General features: G+C 42.8%; 2 long non-coding RNA genes across 3 annotated transcripts in view; one reads left to right on the top strand and one right to left on the bottom strand.

Annotated features, from left to right (window-relative positions):
* Positions 1-20,239, top strand: part of LOC122456796 — a 28,193-nt gene extending 7,954 nt beyond the window's left edge. Inside the window, exon 3 of the long non-coding RNA XR_006275868.1 lies at positions 20,056-20,239. This is a non-coding gene — a long non-coding RNA (uncharacterized LOC122456796). The remainder of the gene's footprint in view (positions 1-20,055) is intronic.
* Positions 16,262-21,458, bottom strand: LOC119846099. 2 transcript variants are annotated; one of them, XR_005289763.1, is made up of 3 exons: positions 20,724-20,833; positions 20,030-20,172; positions 16,262-18,392 (listed from the first exon to the last, which is right to left on the bottom strand). It is a non-coding gene; the product is annotated as an uncharacterized LOC119846099 (long non-coding RNA). The 2 variants fall into 2 exon arrangements; XR_005289762.2 differs by lacking the exon at positions 20,724-20,833 and adding an exon at positions 21,353-21,458 and having other exon boundaries at positions 16,393-18,392.
* Positions 21,459-22,194: the final 736 nt, after the last annotated feature.

Raw genomic sequence — 22,194 nt, 5'->3', positions numbered from 1 at the left:
GTTAGAAAGGAATCACAATGCAATGAAGTTTGAGAACCGATTAATCTGTGTCATATTTGAGTATAAACATATTAACAGTTTAAAACATTGCTATGGAATAGGGTTATTTCTGTGTTGAAGCTATTGTTTTTTTACAGCTGATTTGCAATTTTAGCCTTTTCCATTTGTACAGATTGCCTTTGAAAGGTGAAGTATTCTTGCTATAGAAAATGATTGTACTGAACTAGATCAAAGTCTATAAAGATCATATGTCCCCACCGGTGCTGTAACTCTCACTAATGCCCTTTGAAGGGAAAATATACACATCATACGTCACGTCTTAAAGCACTCATGGTGTATTTTGGACATACCAGAGATAAGTAGCATGACAGAAATACACATACTTAATGAGGTATCAATATATAAATTGCTTTTCTCTCCCCACTAAACAGAAGCTATTAATAGTTGTATTTATTTTGGATTTTGGGACAATATTTAGACTTGAATTCAAATATGAATGTAACCTGGCTGTCAGCCTCTCCTTTCCCATTGTGCTGAAAATAGAGCTGCTTGGAAAATGGTGGTGAGTTTTTGTTTTTGGTTTTTAATGGACATTTTTTTTAGACTGTTTGAAATTTTGAAAATGTTTTTCCAAAATATTATGTGAAAAATATCTTCACAAACTTAACCCCCCACACCTTTAAAATACTCACTTTGCAATCATCTTATGTGTCCTGTTGCCTCCCGCACCTTACCAGTTTTAAAATGGAGTGGGTGAGATGGGAGAACAAAACAAATGTCTTTAGTTTTTCTCAAAAAAATCTTAAATTTGATCATTGGTGAGAGTTACACATGCAGACTGAAAGAGACTAATTATCCAGTACGCATGGAGCCATATAGTCTTATAGCTTTAGATCTATTATTCTTACCATGAACCACTGTTTAGAAAAAAGTCATCTTTGGTAAAATTGTGCCTGAATAAATAATCTTAGTACACTATAGCTGAAAACTAAGCCCAGCTCTGATCAGTCTGGGGGGTCATACATTTATATTCTTACTCAAGCTATTAATTTAACCAACCAGTAATGTGATTGTTCCTTTTATGGACATGTGAAATAAAACAATTAATATTGACAAGTAGACTAATAATAATTGTACCCATCTCTTATATAGCCCTCTTCATCAGTAAATCTTGAAGCACTTTACAAAGGTGGATACTGTTGTTTTCCCCATACTACGGATGGGGAAACTGAGGCACATATGATGAATGCATGGAAACTAGCAGAGTCTGCTGACTGAGTCCAGGAATTTCTTTCTCAGAAAACTTTCCCTAATTTGCAATGTTCTCTTGATATTCCAAAGAGGTGGAAATCTGACTTATCTTTCCTAGTAGGTGTAGCATTCTGTCTATGTTGTCAACTGACTCAAAGAAAGTCAGTCAGCAAAATACCAGGCTGCATCAAAACCAGCCTTGTTTGCCTGTCATACTCATACCAATATGACAATTTCATTCAATATGGAATAAAAGATCAGGCTCTTGGTTTACTTGAGCACCTAAAACTGCCATTGAAATAAATGAGTGATTGGGTACAATGAATGGCCCCATATCTAAGTCATCTATAATGGACATGTGCTTAGATGCCCTGGTGATAAAGTTAGAGGTGTGTAATGCTTCATTCTGCATGGGAAGATATACCCACCCCTACTATAAATGGAGGTTATGTCTATACAGCAGCTGGGAGGTGTAATTTGCAGTTCGGGTAGACGCACACATAGTAGCTCTGCTTGAGCAAGCACGCTAAGTAAAATAGCAGTGTGGTGGTAGCGGGTCAGGCTAGCCACTTGAGTATAATCCCATCTGATCCTAGATATGTACATGGGTGGCTGAGCCAGGCTGCTGTCCATGTGACATGTATGTCTATATTACACCTCCCAGCTGTGGTCTTGACACACCCATAGGGAACCCCCAAGTTAAACTATGAGCCCAATATTGAGAGAACCGTGTTTCTGCAGATATCTTGGTTTCTGTTGTAGTTAAACCTGCACATAGTACATTTGTGTGTTGGTAACACAGTAGAGTTATAGCACAGTGGTTTGCCCCTTAGGGGTTGGAGGCCTGGGGCCAGCCAACCTGCTTACTGAAAGAACTGCTCCAGCCTACCTGTGCCCTGTTAACAGCCTGGATGGGGCCTGATGGAGGACAGAGGATTCCCTTATAAAGGGCAGCAGGAATGGGGAAGCTCAGGAACCTGCAGGGAGTGAGAGGTTCCTGAAGGAAAGACCTGAGACTGGGTGAGTTGAGTAGTCAGACCCAGGAGGCTGAACTCCAGCCAGGCAACTCTGGGAGTGATTGTAATAGGACCTAGCTCTGGGAAGAAGGGCTGGGAACTCTCTGCCTAAGGGGAGAGAGACAGTGAATGAGGGTAGGGGTCTGGAGGACTAGTGTACCCAGAGGACTAAATACATTGGGGCCCCAAAGGGGAGTAATTTAATTACCTTTGGAGTAAGAGTTCTTAAGGTCCTGAAGAGGGGGAAAAGAGAGGCAGGCTGCGTGTAGTGTGACCTTAGACCATGGGGAGGGGCAATTTTACTGCAGACTGAAGTGGGCACCATTCAGTGGATTTTCTAACGGTGAGTTTGATCCATGGTATCCAGAGTCTTGAAGAACTGTGTGCAGATGCCAAAGAGGACAGGGTTTGTCATCATTCCAGCATTAACTTGTGCTCATTTTGAGGGTTCAGGTCTGCAGTTCCAGTGCATCTTACACTGTTCTGTGGTAGCGATCACACTCCGTGGCCTTTTTCAGAGACCATCTAAGGCACCTGCTCACAACTTGCAGAGATAGAGACCTGCTTGTTGTGGTAGGGGTGGGGCATACCATAGAGCACCACAGAGGCTAAATTTGATATGGAAGCTTCCATCAGGGCTATCAGTGCCTATACAATGTCACTCTGAAGTAACATATGGCCCTAATTGTGTGTAACAGGGGCAAGATGATATTTAAACTTTGCTTTTCAAAGTATTTGAGCAAAGTGGCCATAACGAATTTGGAACAACCAATGTCAGGGAATGTGCAGACTTGAGAGCTATCCTTCTTAAGTTTACTCAGGCTGTGTCATGCATGTACCAACCTACATGCTACACGTGTGTTAAAAGCTGCCTCCAAATCCATGCCATCTCTTGTGCCTATCCATGTGTTTAGTATTTGTAGAAATGAGATCCATGTTCATTACTTTATTGTTTGTTCTTTCATACTAGGAAGGGAAATTTGGATCACTTCTATATTGATATAGTTTTAAAACCTCACCCACTGGATAAACATTTGTGTTACATCTCAAGTTTAATATGTTTTTGTAGCTTGGAGAAAGAAGGCATCACAAGCAAATATCAGGGGAAAATAAAATGAACAGGCTATCTGCTTTAAACAAAACACTCTCATTACCATTACATTCCCCTTTTGCACATGCAGTGTGATAATATTTTACTAAGTGATCTCATTTTCTGCAGATCCCCTCGGTCCTTCCATACACAAGATGATCAGTGCACAGTGAGTAAGGCTGCTGTAAACTTTCCTTCAATTGTTATCCTCCAGTGTGACCTTATACCTTATTAACTACACACAAGTCCAGTTTGGCACTAAGAAATCTTTTTCTTTTTTATATCTTTCCCCCCACTGCTGCTCATGCTAGTACTATCAGAACATGTCTCAGACAATGAACTAATCCTCAATACCCTTTTGCATAGTCAACCTGCAAAATGTAATTTTTTGGTCACTTTTGGTTCTTGAAAAATGCTGAATCAAGTCAGGCTTAAGCTTTCTAGAAAAAATCATCTCGCTTGAGAACAAACCTGCTAAATTTCTGATGAAAAGGTAAGACAGAGTTACAAGCAACTGAAAAGGATCCCATAGGCATTAGTCCAACTTTAACTTCAGGTGGTGCCGTGCATTGTCTGCTGCAGCCAGTGTAACCTGATATATGCTTAGTGAATTATTGATGTATATGCACTGATACCATGGTAGAGACTGAATCTCATGAGTGAAATCCAGGTCCCATTGAAGTCAATGGCAAAAATACCACTGACATCAACGTTGGCAGGATTTTACCTTCATGGCTTCAGAACCCCAAATCTAATTGCATCGTAGTTAAAGGAATTAGGTGTTAAGGTGGTAGGTTGTTATAGTTGCTTGGGTCACTCTCTAGTAACTGATCTAATCAGTTCACTCGAGTGTAGGATTTTAAATGTAAATAGGCATGTGCTACCGAATTCTCTTTCTCTGAACACGGTTAGGATTTTGAATCTGAGCAAGGCCTGGAACAGAGATTGGAGCAAAAGTGGCAGTTGTATCAGTGAACAGCATTGGTCTGCCAGGAGTAAAGCTAGTTGGGGAATTTTTGACTTTTTTTTGTCAGAAAACGTTGAAACAAACTACTGGCAAAAATGATCTGATGAAGTGAGCTGTAGCTCACGAAAACTTATGCTCAAATAAATTTGTTAGTCTCTAAGGTGCCACAAGTACTCCTTTTCTTTTTGCAGATACAGACTAACACGGCTGCTACTCTGAGTACTGGCAAAAATGTATCTCTTTTGATTAAACTTTCCTCAGGAAGGTTTCTCGGGTCCATGACGTAATTTAGAGAGAGATTAAAACCAGATTAGCACAGAAGGAGACTTGGGTTCAAGTTCTGACTGAAAATCAGGCAGATGTCCTAACCACAGGGCTATCGAGTCAGTCTCTGTGTCTTTAGCCAATGATGATTTATAAAAATGGAAAAATCCCAACAGGAGAAATTGAGATTGACTCTCTGAATCAGAGCAGGGACTTGAACCAGCATCTCCTACATCCCTGTTGAATACCCTCATCACCAGAGTATTTTCCTTTTTCACAAACATTTTTAAAAAATCTATATTCATTCTGCACCAGGACAAAAACAAACTTTGAAAGCCCAATTTTTTGGCAAAACAGAATTGTTGTTTTCCAACCAGCCCTATTTAAGAGAACATTAGCATGGTTAGCACAGAACAGTGATTGTCGCATCCGCAACCAAGATCTGTTGTAGAGGGGAGAAAACAGGTTCAGTGACAAACCACAGATTAAAAAGAGTTTTTAATTAAAAAAAAGTGTTAACTTCTGGAAGCAATAGCCAGAGGTTAAAAATCTGTTTCCTCATTTTCTAGCTCTATTCTGTTTCCTGTTAACTCATCTCGCAGCAATTGCATATTAAATAAATAAAATAAAATAAAAGATGTATTTCATGCTTTCTTTTTGCCAAAGATGCTGTTTTGTAGCAAACATCTGATCTCTCTTCCTGATACATAGGTCTAGCTCAGTAAAATGTATTTTCAAGGTACCATTGCCTGACTAACAAGAAGGCACTCATATCTCCTGCCTAGTCTTCTACAGCAACTTCTGTATTAGTGAAAGTATGTGTTTGAATGGACATGGAATAGTATTTCATACCTTTTTGAACTGTTACCCTTTCAGATCTCACAAGGTAATCAGGGATGGTTTGGCTCATAGCTTGGAAGACCTCCAGCAACACCTAGTTCCTTCAGGAAATATTTAGCTGTTGAGTGTTGCAGAAGATTTTGCAAAGCTCTGGGAAAAAATAGAAGTAGGAGCCCCAATATGGTCCTGTTCCCTGATCCTTAGATCTATTTAGATCGTCTCTGCATTTCATACCCCGCAGTGACTTACTTCTGCTTGCTTCCTCTTCTCCGGTATCTGTAATCACCCCTTCTGCTTTCTGGCCCCCTGGCAGCTCCCTCCAGCATTAGCTCCATGCTACATGAGAAGCCAGTACTACAGCAGCATAGACTGGCTAACTGGTCATGTCAGTCCTGAAACTGGACAACAGCCAGTCTAGGAACCTCTGGCTCTACTCATGGTTATCTGATAGCTGACAATGTGCTGAGGCCTGTGCAACACTTTAAGAACATGAAATTGTTGCCCTAGTACATGCAGATTGGGCACATAACACACCCCGAGTCCAGAGAAGCTCTTATCTCAATATAACATTTTCCTTTGCTTACAGGCCCACACCCCAACTCTTCCCTCTGAATCAGTGCCACATATATAGCACAGCAGGGTACTCAGGACCATTGTTCTTCCAGAGGTGCTCTCTTTCCCTTATAACCAAGGCCTGGTTACAAGAGATCATTAAAGACACCACACTAGAGTGGGATTTGTGCCCCAATTCCAAACAAAACTTTACCTCCTGCCTACCTAAAAGGCAACCTAATTGTCTGAATTGGAATTTGACGGGATTCCTCAGGTCTACTTAATGTCCCCAGTATGCTTTACATTGCCACTTCCTATCCTAAACTGCTGTGTGATATTGCTGTGCAGAGATGGCTGCATTTTGGTGGTGCAGGAAATTATTCCTGTATGAAAATGTTTAGGGTGAAAGGTTCTGTATGTTATAAGTGCAAGATAATATTCTACTGAGGGGTGAAAGCGTTATCACAGTGAGAATCCCTAATCCATGCACCCTGAACTCCAGGTAGTAGGATCCAAAATCTGGATCTGAACCTGCCTCTTCTTGCTGCCCAGACCCTATCTAATCTTTCTAAACCAGCAATTGATGTGTTTAGCCAGAGCATGATATTTGTTTCAAAATAACTGAAAAGAACAAAGCTGTTTGGTTCTTTTTCCCCTCAGAGCCTGAGGAAATATACAGTATTCCGATACATAAAGCAACTCTTACAGAACTTCTCAGTGTAATAAGAATTCCTGTCTTCAGTTCATGCTTTGCCTTGGGTCTTCATTTCATCTACTGAGTATTTTTAGGATGACCAGAGGGCCAAATACATTTGCAAAAACATATTTGATATAGCTGTGTTGGAAGCCTAGATAAAATGGCTGTTTCCTTAGCTAAAATCATTACCAATGTTATCCATAGCTGGTCAGACTTCTGCTTTAATAAAATCCCAACTTGCTTCCATTATTGATCACCCAACCCTTTGGGTGCTACTCAGGAAGTGAGTCTAAACCTTATCCTGGGTTGCCTTGGCCATCCCGCTATTTAGAGGGTCCTACCTTGAGCAGAGCTAGTGGATGTATGCCTACTCAAGCTGGGAAAGACACCTCCTATCTTCTGTGTAGACATAAGCACAGAGAGGTGAAGTGATCTGCTTCAGGTCACTAAGAGTCTGTCTACATAGCAACTAGACACCCACGGCTGGCCTGTGCCAGACAGCTTGGGTTTGCGGGGCTTGGGCTCCCGGCCTGTTTCATTCCTGTGGGGACTTCCGGGCTCTGGCTGGAGCACGAGCTCTAGGACCCTGCAAGGTGGGATGGTCACAGAGCTCGGCCTCCAGCCCAAGACCGAATGTCTACACAGCAATTTTACAGTTCCACAGCCTGAGTCATGAAAGCTAAGTCAATTGACTTGGGCCAGCCCTGGGTGTTTAATTGCTGTGTAGATATACCCCAAATCAGACAAAAATTAGAGCCCACACTTACTAACTGTAGGCCCTATGCCCTATAAACTATATCACATTACCTCCCAGGAGCTTTCCTGTAATAGACATGTTTCATACAAAAAGAAAAGGAGTACTTGTGGCACCTTAGAGACTAACAAATTTATTTGAGCATAAGCTTTCGTGAGCTACAGCTCACTTCAAAAGCTGATGCTCAAACACATTTGTTAGTCTCTAAGGTGCCACAAGTACTCCTTTTCTTTTTGTGAATACAGACTAACACGGCTGCTACTCTGAAACCCATGTTTCATACAGACTACAAGAAGGGCTTGCTGCACCCGGGAAAGAAACCCTGGCCCCATTCAAATAAATGGAAGTTTGCCATTGATTTCAGTAGAGTCAGGACTTCTGGTTAGAAAAACACATGCCTCCACCTCTTGAGCAAAGGGAAAATCTCTGTTAACAGTCATTAGCAGTAGGGCTGTTATCTTCGGTGGTCCACCAACTGCAGAGTACTGTGAGGTAACTGTTCTACTCCACTTGGCACTGGTGAGTTCTCAATTGGAGTATCATGTCCAGTTTGGGGCACCACACACCAAGAAGCTGTGGACAAATCGGATAGAGTCCAGAGGAGAGCAACAAAAATAGATGAGGAAAGGTTGAAAAAATTGGACATGTGTCATCTAGAGCAGAGAAGACTGAGAGGGGACATAATTGCAATCTTCAAATATATAACGGGTTGTTATAAAGAGTATGACGACTAGCTGTTCTCCATGTCCACTGAGTATAGCACAAGAAGTAATCTTCTTACTTTTTAGCAAGGGAGGCGTAGTTTTGATGTTAAGGACAGTAGCTAACTAAGGATAGGTAAGCACTGGAACAGGTTACCTGGAGCACGAGCGCCTGGTTTGTATAATTTTTGGTGGAGCCGAGAAAAGGTCCAAGCAGAGCCATGCTGTCCATAGGACAGACTGGGGCAACCACCCAAGGCCCTGTGCTTTGTGGGGCCCTGTGCTTCAGGGGGATATGGGGTCCAGGGCGGCTTGAGGAGTTAGTGGGGGTCCTGGTGCCAGCCACAGCAAGCGACCCAGCCCCAGCCCGCCCTGCCCCGCCCCACAGTCTTGAGGGAGGAGGCAGAAGCTGGGAAGAGGCAGGGCTGGGACTTGGGGGAAGGGGTGGAACGGGGGTGGAGAGGGAGCAGAGCAGGGGTGAGAAGAGGTGGGGCAGCGTGGGTGCTCGGGGGAAGGGGTGGAGTGAGGGCAGGGCAGGGCAGGAGTGGGCTGGGGCTGGGTCGCTCGCTGCTGCCGGCACCAGGCCACCCTGGATCCCACATCCCCCTGAAGTGCAGGGCCTCCCAAAGCACAGGGCCTGGAGCTGTTGTCCCGGTCCGTCCTACAGACAGGAATGCACTGAAAATCTAAGCCCAAATATTGGTGGAGCCAGGCCCACCTTCCTTAATATTGGTGGAGCATGGGCATCACGAGCCATATAATTCACTGCCTATGACCTGGAGAGATTGTATGATCCCTGTCTTTGGGGGGGTTTAAGAACGGGGTAGACAAACACATGTTGGAGATGGTTTAGGCTAGGTGTTTTTAATCTTCCCTCAGTATGAGGAGATGCACTAGGTGACCTTAGGTCCTTTCCAGACCTACATTTCTGATTCTCTGATCATGAACATGTAGTCAGGACATCATAGTACACTGTGAGGTTGATTGTTTATAAAATACTGAGTAGTTTGAATGAAAGTACTGAAGTACAAGCCAAATCCAATTATTCTCTGATAATGCTTGCTTCATCTGTTTCTCCAGTGTTCTTTTTTACATGTCTATTTCCAGGGTGCTGTGGTCCTAAAAGGGGCTCTTTCTCTCTTTCCTTTTTAGCCCTCAGGATATACTCAACTCCCTCCTTTTGGAGCATACATTTTGGCTAGGTGAATCAAACAACTCTGCTAAAGCAAAACCAGCTAACATCCCTGAAGGGAAGCTGGTATCATAAATATCACTACAAATTGGCATAGTTGTCATCCTTGGCTCCAAAAAAGTCCTAATTAACCATGTTTACTGAACTATCCCTGGGGACACCTTTAAGATTTCTCTCTGCGGAGTGACAGAGCTAAATACAGAGATTTTTGACTATGAGTGTTTATCTCCTGTATGTTTTTGTTTCCACATTCCAAGTTTAATATTCCACAACTTAGTCACTGCCAGTAAAACTGGGCACTCTTAATATTGCAAAGTAAAAAGCCAATACATTGTGTTTTTAACTATGTCTCAGGGTAAATATGTTATTGCCAAAGTTTATCAGTTATTAAATCTCCGGTTACTCCAGATACCATCTGTTTGCCCCAGAGTTACAACAAGAAAGAACATGTATTCCTCCCCATAAGCAAAAAACCCCTTAGCTTATACTGTGGCAGGATCATCGGATAAAGTATTCTACTGTGACCCACTTAAGGATAGAGGCTCAGCTGGTAAATGAACTGGGGTAGGGTGACCAGATGTCCCGATATTATCAGGATCATCCTGATATTAAGGATTTTGTCTTATATAAGCCACTATTTCCCCCTCAATTCCGCCCCCAAAGAAAAGTATCCCAATTTTTTCACACTTGCTATCTGTTCACCCTAAGCTAGGGTCCCCCTAATGGGAAGGGCCAATGTGGTTCAGGATGAAGGGGGGCTAGAGCAGCAGCCAGAATGAAAGGGGCAGGGATGTGGAGCAGTAGCAGGGAAAGATGGACATAGTGGCAGAATGGGGTAAGGGAGAGCTGGAGCAGCCTGAGTGGCTAGAGAAGAGGGTGTCAGTTCAGACAGTTGCAGAAGGTAAGGACTGAGACAACAGTGACAGCTGCTTCTAGAAAAAGAAGAGAGAAGCAGAGATAAGACTGAGTCTCTTAAAGGTGAGCAAAGGCTTCAGATGGGCCAGCACAGAGTCTACTCTGTATATGCTGATGCCACTGCTAAATCTGCCCCCTGGACTAACTTCCTCATGAGTCCTTTCCCCTACCAATCTTGCCAGGTGGCACGGGCCACAGGGCTGATCTATTTGCAAGAGCATACAGCTAGGTTTTCCAAGGGAATGGGGGGGGGGTGTCTATAAACCCAATTTATTTCACAATTTTACACAAGGATTCTGGGTCTGGTGCTCAGCTGTGTCAATAGACATAGCTATCTTGACATCAGTGGTGCTATGAGACTTCTCACCAGCTGTGAGTCTGCTCCAGAGTTTTGACATGCCGTTAGAATAGAAATGTTCCCATTCTCTTCAGGACTTGAACTGGGCTCACTGTTGGTTTATCCCTTCAGACTCTAATTCTCTCCCATCCCTCCCCATTGCTGACTTAGCCACTGGAATTTCTCGGTCTGCCTTTATGACTGTTCTAATTGTATTGCTTTTGATCAAAAGGCAAGAACAGTTGTTTTCTGGTAAGACAGTAATGAGTAAAGAAACCAATGACTTGAGTTCACATACAAGGCATGGCAAGCCCAGTCAGACTTGTGTCTCAGCTATTAATTGCTGGAATGTACTGTTGCATTGGCAGGAATCGTTACTTGTTTGGTGTCTGGAACTGACATTGATTTGTAAATTTGTATTACAGTACCTCTCTTCTTATACATGCTAGGTGCCTGCTTCCTGTGAGGTGAATGAGTCACATGTTCATAAGGCCTGCAAAGTTTTGTTCATGGTGATATTCAACAGGAAGACATATAGGATGAAACTCAGCCCTATGCAGAGAGCCAGAACATTTTTTTAGGCTTAAGTGGTGTGTGTGACATACCAAGATGTAGTCCAGACCAATGGAGGGGCTGTGTCACCCTGTCCTGCCACCTTGGGTGCCTTACAATGCCTTGCAGAAGTAGCTCCCACCTGGATTGCTCACAAACAGTCTTCCAGCATGCAAGCCACACCCTGAGTGTCTGTATGTAACTGCAGCCTGCCAGCCACACTTGGGTTACACCCTGGCTCTCACCAGCTTTTGTTATACTGCAGGGTGACCCCAACACTTCCCCAGTCTCAGACTTCCCCTAGAAGTGTATGTCTTGTACTGCCCAGCCCTCTCCTAGACAGTACAAATATTTTAAATCTGTTATTCCCAGGGTCAGTTTGAGGTTTTTTGCTGCCCCAAGCAAAATATCCAAGCAAAAAACATAAAATAAAAAATGGGTGGCCGGAATGCTGCCCCTGGAATTGTGCCCCCCCCCAAGTACGTACGTGCCTTGCTAGTGCCTAGAGCCGGTCCTGGTTATTCCTTACGGGATTAATATGCCAGTTTATCATCTCAAATAGTTATTCAGACACTGTAGCTTCAACATACTGGATTAGATAAAACAGTAAAACAAATGCATTAGTGACAAAGAGAGATTTTAAGTGAGTATAAGTAATGAAGCATAAAAGTCAGAAATAGTTACAAGAAAATAAAGATAAGATGTTTACAAATGCCTAATTTAGCAAACTATATTAGATTCAGGCAAAGTTTCTCACCACATGCTCCATCAGATTACTGATCAAACTCTTAGGTCAGGACCCCTTCCCCAGAGTCCAAGGACTGCTTCCTTTATCCTTTTAGGTGCCATGAATACTATGGCAAGAGAGAGGGTACCTGGGCGTGTTTGTCCCTCCATGTTATCATTTCAGTCCTTCTCTTGAAAAATATTTCCAGCTGGGCACTAGGAGACATAGTCTATGTGGAAAGATGGTCCCTACTGGCTTTTTCTCACCTGTTTGAGCATCTGTGTCTCCCTTCCTGCTTGATGACTCTGTTTACTGCTTAAATGCAAATCACAGAATCATATACTGTAAGGTCAGAAGGGACCATCATCTAGTCTGACCTCCTGCACAATGCAGGCCACAGAATCTCACCCACCCACTCCTGTAACAAACCCCTAACCTATGTCTGAGCTACTGAAGGCCTCAAATCGTGATTTAAAGACTTCAAGTTGCAGAGAATCCTCCAGCAAGTGACCCGTGCCCCACACTGCGGAGGAGGTGAAAAACCCCCAGGGCCTCTGACAATCTGCCCTGGAGGAAAATTCCTTCCCGACCCCAAATATGGCAATCAGCTAAACCCTGAGCATGTGGGCAAGACTCACCAGCCAGACACCCAGGAAATAATTCCCTTTTGTAACTCAGATCCCACCCCATCTACCATCCCATCACAGGTCATTGGGCATATTTACCACGAATAGTCAAAGATCAATTACTTGACAAAATTAGGCTATCCCATCATACCATCTCCTCCAGAAACTTATCAAGCTTAGTCTTGAAGCCAGATATGTCTTTTGTCCCCAATGCTCCTCTTGGAAGGCTGTTCCAGAACTTCACTCCTCTGATGGTTAGAAACCTTCTTCTAATTTCAAGTCTAAACTTCCTGATGGCCAGTTAATATCCATTTGTTCTTGTGTCCACATTAGTACTGAGTTTAAATAGTTCCTCTCCCTCCCTGGTATTTATCCCTCTGATATATTTATAGAGAGTAATCATATCTCCTCTCAGCCTTCTTTTGGTTAGGCTAAACAAACCAAGCTCTTTGAGTCTCCTTTCATAAGACAGGTTTTCCATTCCTCGGATCATCCCGGTAGCCCTTCTATGTACCTGTTCCAGTTTGAATTCATCCTTCTTAAACATGGGAGATCAGAACTACACACAATATTCCAGATGAGGTCTCACCAGTGCCTTGTATAATGGTACTAACACTTCTTTATCTCTACTGAAGATACCTCGCCTGATGCATCCCAAGACTGCATTAGCTTTTTTCACAGCCATATCACATTGGCAGCTCATAGTCATCCTGTGATCAACAAATACTCCAAGGTCCTTCTTCTCCTCTGTTACTTCCAAGTGATGCATCCCCAGCTTATAACAAATTTTTGGTTAAATTTGGTTGGTCATTATTAAATTTCATCCTATTACTATTACTCCAATGAAGCAGAGCGCACATTCTCTGGAGGACAGACCTATTTGCCAACCTCAGTTTGGGCAGGGCTTTTGAGATTTGAAACATGTGTTAATAACATCATACAGGGAAATCTTATAACTTCACATACAATGTTGCCACACATATTTTATGAAGACAATACTGACCTCATAATTATGAATTTTCAGATGATACTTTACAAGACATGGCTTTTACAAAAATTATTACAATAGTGTTTAAACACAGAGCATCACCCGTAAGATCTAGAAATTAGCCTGTTTCATGGGCAGCCTATAAAACTCTGGCCTCTTATGCTTAGAGAGGGACACCTGTCTGATTTAAGATTATTCTACTCTTTCTGTAGGAGATTGTAGAGGCAGCCCATAAAAACAGAGCTCTGCCTGAAGAGCAGAAACCATCCCTTTTGATCTCATGTTGCTCTGCTCTTGCTATAGGCTTGCAGGAGGAACACACACAGAAATCTGGGCCTTTGCCAGGAGGACATATCTGCCTGAACTGAAGGTACCAGGAAATCCAGATCTTTGTCTAGACTCATCATTGCTTTGCCCTTGCTGCTCAGGGGATAGTGAAGGAGTCTGTTGTGTCCCACTCCAAGTCAAGGAGTCCTTGTCATAGGGCTTGTCTAAATGGTGGGAAAATGTGCCCTGCATGGGCATGATTTCTAAAATTCAATAACATGCTGCACACCAGTTGGTCCATGTAGACCTGATTAAAGGTTCCTTAGTGCACTTTAATGTGGTGCACCACTATGCTAAAGTGCATTAAGGAACCTTTACTGTGCTCCAGCAGCATTATACAGACCAATTCACGTGCAGTGTGTTAGCATGCTTTTAAAATCACATCCCGGTAGTGTGCATTGCTGCTCTGTGTAGACATGCCCTTAATCTACCCCTAGACACTCTTTGTTAAAAGTTACCACTAATTTTGGGGTGCCTCAGTTCTTAGGTGATCAATTTGAAGTACTTCAAGCCTTACTCTTAGGTTTGGTCTATGCTACAGAGTTAGGTCGATGTAAGGCAATTTACGTTACTTAACTATGGAAATGTCTACAGTTAAATTTCACTCCTGCCAATGTAACAGCCCTGCTATGCCAACTTACTTACTCTACCTCCAGGAGCGGTGTAGAGTCAATGTTGATGTAGTTAGGTCGATGCAGTGTCAGTGTGGACACTGCGTTGCTTATGTCAACTGTTACTCGCTTTCAGGAGCTGTCCCACAAGGTTCCACGCTAACAGTACAATCCATACAAGCGCTCCTGGTAAAGACGTGTACCGCCAACACAAGGAGCAAAGTGTAGACATGCAGAAGCGATGTAATAACTGCAGATGCTATATGCCAACCTAAGTTAGGTCGACTTAATTTTGTAGTGTAGACACAGCCTTAAATATACTGAACATCCTCAGTTCCCATTGACTTCATCTGAAGATGTAGGTGTTTTTATACCTTTGAAAGTCATGCCTTCCATGTATCAAGTTTAGTACCCAAAATTAGTGGCTTATTAAAATTTTTAGCTTAAGTCAATCCACTTCCAGTGACACTTATGTTTTTTATAACAAAGCTAGCCAATAATTCTTTTTCAAATGCAGACACAATACATTTGCTTATTTGTTGCCCCTTTACTAACATTCAGTGGGGGTGTTTTAGTTGGCTAGCTCCCAGTACTCAAAGGGGAAGGGTCTATGGGAAATCAGGACCCTGAGACTGATAGTCCCCAGGAACAATGGGGAGAGGCCAATGCTCCAGGTCAGCCTGAATGACAGGGCGGGCAGGCTAATCAGGGAGTCAGAAGGCCAGGGAGGTCCCGTCCTCTGTGTGAGCTGGAATTGTCTGGGTCAGACAGAGTGGGGCCGAGCTAAAGAGGAAAGCAGGGCCCCAAGCTGAGCTGAGGAGCAGAGCTGTGCCAGAGCCAGAGGGGACAGAAAAGCAGCCCACGAAGCAGGTCAGTGCTGGGAGGAGAGTCACAGAAGCAGCCTGTTGAGCAGACCTGTCCTGGGAGCAGAGCTGCAGCAAGCAGAGCCAGAGGGGCCAGAGAAGCAGCCCAGGGAGCTGGAGGCAGAGCAGTAGCCGTGCTGAGATAGAGTGGAGCTGGAGCTAAGACAGAGTGGAGCTGGAGCTGGAGCTGGAGCTGGGGCTGGAACAGTCCGGAGCCGGGTGTCGTGAGCAGCTGGGGAGAGCGAGGGGGGACCCTGGGCAGTGGGCCCAACACAGTGAGATGCCTCAGGCAGAAGGCTCTGCGGGCCAGACTCGGAGGGGGATTGGTAACCCCGACAGGGCAGGGGCAACACTGGGAAGAAGGACCCTGCCACCTAGAGCCTGTGGCCACCACCAGAGCGAGTGTCCAACCCACAGCATCCCTGCAGCACAGCCAGGGCCGGAGAAGAAGGCCGGGGACTTACAAGGAACAGACTGTGAACTGCCCGGACATTCCAGAAACACTGTTTGTGATGTTCCCTGCTACAGAGCGGGGTGATGTGTTTCCTTTAACCTTTCCCATTTCCCCTTATTCTTTTTAAAATTAATTGTTGATTAAATAACTTGTATGTGCTTCAAATTGTATGTCATGGTCAGTGGGTCAGAGAACTGCCCAGTGCAGAGAGAGTACCCCGGAGTGGGGACACCCTAGCCCCTGTCCTAGGTGACCGCAGCAGGGTTGGGGGGTCGAGCCCCGCAGGAATCCTGGGCCCAGCCTTGTTGGGGTTACAAGGACTCTGCCAGACAGGAGAGTGGAAGGGGAGTCCTCAAGGGCAGGGAGGCCTCTGGGTAAAGGAAGTGGGAGCGAGGACTAAGATCCTTTCGTTAGCCCACTTCAATGGGGTAGTGCAGAAGTCAGGAAAGTTCCCCACAATAGCGGGTCTATTCCCCTGCTTACACTTACCATGGTGAGGATGTTGTAATAGTTTTTCTCACTTGATGCAAGCTTAAAGCTCTGTAATATTTGACAAAAGTTATGGTCACTCATCAAGAGTAGAGTAGACATTGTAGAGAGTGGATATTTATTTATTATTATTTATTTCTTGTTTTGATCTTTTGAAATGAATGTAATAACTAGTGAGTTCTGCGGCTCAATTATTCTAGGGCAGTTGAACACAGCTTAAAAGCTTCAAATACATAATATTTGGGTCTCATTACCAGTGTTAGAATTCAGTCCCTAAAAGGTCAACAAAACACTAAAGTTGAGAATCTAAATGCACCAATTTGACAATTTTAAATATCACTTGTCTGTGTAGCTAAGTGTATAAAGCACTTTGGGAGTCTTAGTCTTTGTTCTCTGCAGAAAACTGACATTGATTCAGACATTTAAGGACTCTCCATTTATGTATGTTGTATCTTTGTGAAACGTTTATAGTTTCAAATAAATCTTGGATTGCCTCTGCTGGCAAAGACTTTTCTTATCGTTCCAGCCTCTTCAGCTAATACTTTATCTGTATGATTTCAAGCTGTGGTTTTCACAATCTGCTCGGCTCCAGGCAGACTGATAAAGGGAGGGAATCCATCTGTGTCAGGTGAGGCCTGAGCAATGGAGCAAAGCTCAGTGGATTACAATAACCATTGTGAAGATCAGATCTGAGCTCCACGGAACAGCTCTGAGTGTAACCACTAGTAAAAAGTAATTTACAATTTATCTGTATACTAGGTTTTTATTGCTTCCTTATTTTGCTTTTTAAATAAGGTAATGGGCTGCTATATAATCCCTGGCTTACTTGAGAATTGTTCTTGGTTCTTAAATCACTGTTGGACACTCAAGCTGGCCTTATGAATGTGTTCTATATTCAGTCAGGGAGCAAAAGTTAGAATAGTGTACCAAAAACCTGCTGATTAATTCAGCCTGAGACCATCAAGCAGTAAAACATTTTGACTTCTTCTGTAGCCATCAGTAGTGGATACTAAGAAGTGACCATCTTAACTTGGGGGTTATCTTTGGACTGAATCTAATCAGGATTTTGGATCCCCTTCTAAAGCTCCATTGCATCCTCTCCTATTTCATTCCCATGACCTTTAGAGCTCTGATATAATTCTTTGTCCTTTGTTCCTGTCCTGCTTTCCTCAGTGGATCCTTAGAGCGACTGATATCCAAAAATCCCAGAAGGGAAACTCAGATTTAGGCTTCTAAAAATGTGTGTTAAAAACAAAAATTACTTCAAGGCTATGCTTCAATGAAATAGCACTATTAGGCTCTGGTTACCTAATCCATTTAGATACCTTGTCCAGGAATTTTTGGGTCAGACAGAATATACACCTGATGAACTGTCTAGAGCTGGCTGAAAAATTGACTTTTCATGGAAACAAAACTGGAACAAAAGAACTTTGCTGAAAATGTTTTCATGGAAACAGTTTTGTTTTGTTTTTAAGGTTTGAATTTTCTCACTACAAAAAATCTGAAAGTTTACTTTAAATCAAAATGTTTTGCAAAAGTTGTTTGGAATTTGCCAACAGCATTTTTATGACTCAAAAGTAAATTTTGGTTGAAAATTGTTCAGCAGCTCTACACCTGACATCTTGGTTATCAATACTTGAACCCACACTCTGCTCCCTGGCTTCTTTAATTTACACTGTGAACTAGGCAAGTCTCAGGCAGGGCCAAGAATCTGGTAAATGAAAGAGTGACTTAAAGTTATCTTTGTTCCCTCCACCAACTTGACTCTGCCAGGAACCAAATATGAGCCAGACAATCGGGGTCATTGTCACTACACTATTTCATAAGAGGTCCTCACCCAATGCTTTCCTGATAAAGGGCACATAGATACTCCTGCCCAACTGATTTGGACTATGGGGTAAAACGTTGTTGGCTTCCTGAATGAGTTTTGACTAAGATGGTGGATACACTTGACTGTTGTGCAGCCCAGGATATTGGCTTAATCACCAGGAAACATATAAAAAGTTCATTCATATTTCTTTTAGTTGCAAAAGGGGACATTGTCTCTTCAGAAACTTAATAAAGCCTCAGCTTCAAAGCCCAGCTTGTAAATGTTAGCATTTTGGCTCCAAGAACCATGCTTCTTACTACAAGGCGTGGCTGTAGAATCCTTCAGGGGGTGGAGTCCTCTTCTGCCCTACTATGAACAAAAGAAAAGGATAATATTAGAACTGAGACAATCATCTATTCATCCTTCAGGCTTAGCTTTGTTGTGCACTTTGAATACCATTCACCCAATGCAGGGGCCCTGTACAAAGCCTCATTTAAACCCAGGTGAAGGAGAATAAGGATTGGGCAGGCTATCTGTAATGGGATGACTCTGACATTGAAGTATGGCTAAAGTCTGTCTATGCCAGGGATTGGCAAACTTTGGCACACAGCCCATCAGGGAAATCCGCTGCCGGGCCAGGCCGGTTTGTTTACCTGCAGCATCTGCAGGTTCGGCTGATCACAGCTCCCACTGACCACAGTTCACCGTTCCAGGCCAATGAGGGCTGTGGGAAGTGGTGGCCAGCACATGCTTTGGCCCACGCCACTTCGCACAGTCCCCATTGGCCTGGAATGGCGAACCACAGCCAGTGGGAGCCGCAATCATCCGAATCTGAGGATGCTGCAAGTAAACAAAATGTCCCAGTCCTCCAGCGGATTTTCCTGATGGGCTGCGTGCCAAAGGTTGCCAATCTCTGATCTATGCCATCCACATTGTAGAGCTACTAATGTTCCTCATTAAGAGTGAAATGCACCCCACTGAATGCACCAGTTCAAGGTGCCCCTGCACTATATAAAGAATATATGTGTGGGGAATGTGCTTATGCAGTGTGGGAAGGGTCTCTGTTCCTGGATAGGCTGGTATGGCAGAGCTGTGGCAGCAATTTCAGCATCTTGCCCTGGCCCTGGGCTGAAGGGGGTAACTTCACCTCCCCAACCACCGTGTACTCCACTGCCTTGAAACCAATCAGTTAGCCTTTGGCAGGTGGAATGATTTTAAAGCTAACTGAAATCCTGTTGCTCACTCAATTAGGACAGAAGAATTCTACATAGAAATTGCAATGCTGGATCAGACCAATGGTCCACGTAGTCCAGTATCCCATTGCGGGCAGTGACCAGCACAAGATGCTTGAAGAAGGGGCAAGACATGCTACAGTAGGCAAGCAGGACCCCCAAATTTTTTGCGTTTAGTGGGTTTTTGTTTAAGTTGGAGGGTTGCACACTGTGTTGCTTCTATAGGCTTATCTTTGCACCCAATGAGAGAGACATTGAGCTGTTGCCCACGATATGTGTAGGTAATAGCAGTGGGCACCAGGCAGTGGGACTGATTTCCCTGTAACTCTAGTTTTCCAGATTTTCACCAGAATCAATAGAGTTATGACCTTCAATGGTGTCTAGAACAACCTCTGAAATTTTGGTATTAATTAATGAAATGTTCCGAAGTTATCTGATTGCTTACAGATGAAAAAATGCCATCAAGCTGAATGAAGTCTTCTCTTCGCTTAGTCAGTATTAAAAACCAAAAAGAAATGCATTCCTGCTTAAAGTCACACACATGCAAAACATATTGTTATTATGGGATATGTTAAACTTCATGAGCTACCAATTTCTCATTGATGCTAAGACAAAAAACATCCCTCAAAGTGCGATAAACTGATCATGACATAAACTTTTTGTCAACAATCACATTTTCTTGGATGGGTATATAATCAGTATGGTGTATCTATATAAATATTGCACACGGTTGCACTGGACAGTCAGTGAATAAACAATGGCTCTAAAGAATACCTTTGATTCCCTTGCTTCTCCAACAGGCTTTCAAGAAGGACTTTACAGATGTTGTGAAGAAGAAAGCCTAGAGCTGTTTAAAAGACATGACAAACTGCTAAAAAGCAGATGCAGCTTTTGTTTATAAATCTTCTAGTCTTTTCCTGTAATTAAGACTAGAGTGGGTTTAGTGTGAAAATTAAAATCATTCCAACTACAGTATATAAAAAAGACAATTTCTCTAAAATGAAACCATCACTTAAACTGGCCTTTTATTTTTAAGCGAATTACATCCTGGCAGAGCCCAATGGAATGTCTGGCTTTAGATGGAAATGTTATAAAAGGTGTAAAACACAGGAGTTTTCAAAAACTCCTTAATGCAGGGTTTATTTTTACTCTGTCTTGACAGATCCATACTAAAAGCAAGAAAAATTATAGTTAAACTTGGCACATACTAAGAACCCCACCTATGGCTCTTACAAAGCCAGTAAAGTCACTTTCTTAAATGAATACTCTCTTTTATACCTTATTCTGTCCCACCTACTATATAGAACTTAAACAATTCTATCAGCAATTAATCAAAAATGCAAATCACTGTAGTAGCTGATTAAATATAATCAGGATGTATAAGAAACTGAAAGCAGGAAAAGCTATCAGACCTGGGAGGCAAATAAGTATCATTGAAAAGATTAAGGGAAAAAACATTATCTCTCACAAATGTAGTCTTTAATGGATTTCCCATCATCTCACTGCAAGTAAAGCAGTCTTCTCACACCGTGTAGATGGATCAGTAATGGAACATCTAAAATTGGTCTCATATAAAATGTAAAACTAGATTTCAGCTTGTGATATAATAGCTGGCCAATTAACCCTCATTTGGGGAGGGATTGCTGATCATTCTTGCACAGAGAAGAAAAATCTGCTGGCATTACCAGCTGTCAACAGCTATCCACCCTGGGCTCGCTGCTTGATATGAAATTACTGATTCCAGATGCCCCAGTTTTGAGTAAAAGATTCTTACTCAGTTCAGAGACTGTGAGGGGGTAGGGGAAATGATTTCCTTTTTAGTGGGGTTAGGGGTGGAATTCACTTGGTCAAAACTTTAAATCTGCCTGCCTAAAGTTAGGCACCTAGCTCCATATTCAGACTCCCAAATAATGTGCTGATCACCTGCAGCTCCTATTGATTAGGAACCTGGCCAGCCTCCATACCCAACCTTATTGAAACATGTTCAACATGAACCTTGCAAGGAATGGGAAATTCCACTCCATTTAAATACGCATGCATCCATAGTATCAACAGAACAAAAATCATCAGTATTGAAGTTATAACAAAAACTGGTACCAGTGTCCCAGGGGGGCTTGTTAAGTCCCTGCTGCCACCCAGGCTGCTGCAATTTCACTGCTTTTGTTATTCGAGCTAGTTAGACCAAACCTCAGGTATGTCAGCTTATCTCTCTCACCAACAGAAGTTGGCCCAATAAAAGATATTACCTCACCCCCCTTGTCTCTCAGGTATGTCTACACACTTCTGATTGCATCATAGCCCAATTCTGCCAACACTTCTGAATGTAATTAAACACTGGTTTACATTAGAAGAGTTGCACTGATTTAAGTAGATTTTAAAACTGATCTAATTAAAGGCTTAAGGTAGATGCATAAGTCAGTTTAGTTGAAATCTGTTATTTACTAATGCAAGCTAAACAGAAGAGTTAAACTGGTTTAAGTAAGTCTACAGGAGGTATTTTCACTGGTTTAACCAGATAGATTTTTAAACCTATTTAGTTAAAGCAATGCAACTCTTCTAGTGGAGACAAGGTTTAATTTTACTCATATGAGTCAACAAGTTGAAATTCACAGGACTATTCACAGCAATAAGCATAATGCTTGGTAGTGAATATATGCAGGACTGGGCACTTGAACAAATATTGTGGGTGGAGCACGTACTTACACTCAGTTAAAGATGGCCAAAGGATTCCATTCTAAAAAGCTTTTTTAAAAGCCATTTATAGCTTTCTCAAATCTTCATCTTTCATGCTGAAATTTACCACATATGAGATCTGTCCCTTGGTGGGGGGATTCTTGGGGAGGGACGTGGGGTGAGGGAGAAAGTTTAATCAGAAATGTTTCAGCTGTTTTAGTACAAAAAAATGTAAAATAAATTTCTTATCTTCAAGGAAAGTTTTT

This window comes from Dermochelys coriacea, chromosome 1 (genome assembly GCF_009764565.3).
Source record: "Dermochelys coriacea isolate rDerCor1 chromosome 1, rDerCor1.pri.v4, whole genome shotgun sequence".
In the NCBI taxonomy this organism is placed as follows: domain Eukaryota; kingdom Metazoa; phylum Chordata; order Testudines; family Dermochelyidae; genus Dermochelys; species Dermochelys coriacea.
This window is presented reverse-complemented; position numbering and strand designations above follow the sequence as displayed.